Source organism: Trachemys scripta, chromosome 14 (genome assembly GCF_013100865.1).
Source record: "Trachemys scripta elegans isolate TJP31775 chromosome 14, CAS_Tse_1.0, whole genome shotgun sequence".
Taxonomy (NCBI): Eukaryota; Metazoa; Chordata; order Testudines; family Emydidae; genus Trachemys; species Trachemys scripta.
In genome coordinates this window covers 31630835-31633420 of record NC_048311.1, presented here as the reverse complement: position 1 = coordinate 31633420, position 2586 = coordinate 31630835, and the positions used below count along the sequence as shown (strand labels likewise).

The 2586-nt window shown below is 64.4% G+C and overlaps 1 protein-coding gene across 1 annotated transcript in view; it reads left to right on the top strand.

The window, feature by feature from the left end:
• SDK2 (sidekick cell adhesion molecule 2) overlaps positions 1–2586 on the top strand; it is a gene marked incomplete in the record, with an annotated part of 161505 nt that overhangs the window by 156447 nt on the left and 2472 nt on the right.

Genomic DNA, 2586 nt, shown 5'->3' with positions numbered 1-2586 from the left:
GGGGGGGCAGCACGCGCTCATGGCAGGGCCTGGCCGGAGGGCGAGAGGCGGCTGCGGCACAAGGGGTGGGGGGCAGGGGTCAGACAGGCCTCCCCACCCCATTCAGCCATTGGCCCCCCCGGCAGGAAAATCGCTCTGCACCCTGTGCCTGGGATCCCCATTCTGGCTGCCCCCGTCGTCCCCCGCAATTCCTGTCCCCTCTGTCAGCTGCATCCCCTTGTCCTCATCATCTCCCCCCTCCCCGTAAAGGGGATCGGGGACAGGAGTGTGTTCCAGTGCATGCTGGGAAAGGGAGGAACGATACAGTTCCCCACCCCTGACTGATTCCTGCTTGAAGCCCCATTGCTGCCCGGGGTTCCCGCCGTGGGGCATGCCCCTCCCCCCCTCTGTTTGTGGGCATGGGTCACCCCCTGAGCACCCAGGGTTGTGGTTTAGCATCTCAGCTGGGCCTGACGGACACAAAACTCCTGTCCCCTGGCAGGTGCCCCTGAGATTGTTTGTTCTGCCCCAGATGGGTGGGGTCGGAGGCGTTGCCCTGTCCCCGATGCACCAGCGTGCCCCTCAGACAGCCAGACCCCTAACAGGCTGCCCCGCAGTGACCGGCATGGCCAGGGCACAATGGGACCCTGGCTTTCCTGGTGTCGGAGCGAGGAGCCGGGGGGGGAGCGCAGTGCGGGGGTGAGCACAGATCCAGGAGGTTGGGATCTGAGCTGAATATACCCAGGGACAGTGGGAACAGGCCCTCGCCACGGGCTCTCTCCACGCTGGTATCACACCCCAGCTGGCTACCCTGCAGTGCCTTGGAGCATGCTGTGAGCTGCTGGGTGTTTAGCCCAGCTCCCTGCAAAGGGAACAGCTGCTCCGGGACCCCAGGGCAGGCTGTGTCCCCGTCTGACCCCCCCCTCTTTGGGCCATGTAGAGCAGTGGCCGAGGGTCCAGGCCAGGATTCAGGGAGATGCTCTGCAGCGGCACGCCTGGGAACAGGATGGGGCTGGAGAGAGACCCCAGGAAACCGCGTATTCCTCCAGGACCCCCCGGTACAGAACCCGGTTTCTCCTGGCCATGCGTTTCCAGGCGCAGATGCTGCAGCTGTGGTGGGACTGGCCCTAGCTCCTCCAGTGGCCCTGGGGACTGAGATTCAAATGGCTGCCTGGAATCCCCGCTCCATCTGTGAGACTGTGAGAGCCAAAACAGAGCCTGCCGCTCGGCTCTCGCATTAGCCCCTGGGCTGTGGAGCGGTCATGCAGCACCTCGCGCCGGCCACGTGGGGTTGAGCAGCGGGCTAGGGGGCCCGGGCCTGCTAATCCCACTTCAGCCACTGTCTCGGCTGGGCCACTCAGCTCCCTGGTGCACTGGTTCTTCCCACCCTGCGGGACCCTCGCTTGGGGGTGGCCAGCGCTGAACGCGCCTAGGGACTAACCAGAGCCTCAGGGTACACGCAGGAGCAGCGGGGAGAGATGATGGGTCAGATCCTTCTGTCGGTGGCAGCCGGGCAAATCCGCGCTGAGTTGGGGGGAACATGGGGGGTGTAGCCGAGATCTCACTCTGGCTCATAGCGCCTGCTTCTCTTTCACACCAAGGTCCCTTTGGCCTTTCCCTTTACGCTACTGGAGCGCTGGGAGTAGGAATCTGACCGACCGGCTCTTTCCTCCCTACACCTTGGAGGGCTGTAGCTGCGCGACCGAGCACTGGGAAGGGGCAGAGGGCACCCGAGGGAGTGGAGACGCGGGTGCTGCGTGAGCACCAAACCTGCCCGTGTACCCCCACGACAGGAGCACCTGCAGGTGCCCCCGGAGATCAGGACCCCCTTGTGCCGCGCGCTGGGTGGCCCCGCACGGAGAGGGCTTTGCACGCGGAGCAGAGAAGACAAAGGCTGGGTTATTATTCCTGCAGGAGAGCTGGGGCCCCGACAGGTGCAGTGACGCTTACTCGGGCATCCGTGGCCCAGCTGGGAATTCCCTGGCCGCTCCCATCACCTGAGCCTGGTGCAGGCTTGTGTGTCTCAGGGCCGCGGAGGGGAACAGGCAGCTGAGGGCTTCCTGCTCTCCAGGACTTTGCAGCTCTTCAGCAACCCCCGAGCTGCCCCATAGGCCTGGGCCTTGCCTGGCCTTTCCTTTGCCTGCAAAGTGGAGGCGAATCCAAGTTAACCCCCCTTTGCCTTGTCGCCGGTTGAGTGTCTTTGAGGAGCTGTAAGAGCTGAGCTCGCTGAAAGCTGTCACTTGATTGCTTTCCTGGCCGCCCGAGCTTCCTCATGAATGGGGCCATTGTGCCTTGGGGAAGGGGGCAGCTGAATTCAGTTATGGAAAGCAGAGGGCGAGTTGAAAGGAGGGACGTGAGCCAACCCAGCCTCTGCCTGAGCTCTTTCTTCTTCCCCCGTCCGCCCCGCCTGACAAAAATAGCTCCGGCTGCTCCCAGAGACGGCACGGAGGGTCGGCGCTGCCAGGGCTTGCGCTGGGACTGGTCATCGGGGAAGGAACGCCAGGCCGGGATGGGGTCTGGCTCTGGTTGTTGGGGAAGGGGCACTGGGCCGGAGTCGGGATCTGGACTTTGGGGAAGGGGTGCCAGGACAGGCCGGGCAGGGTGCTG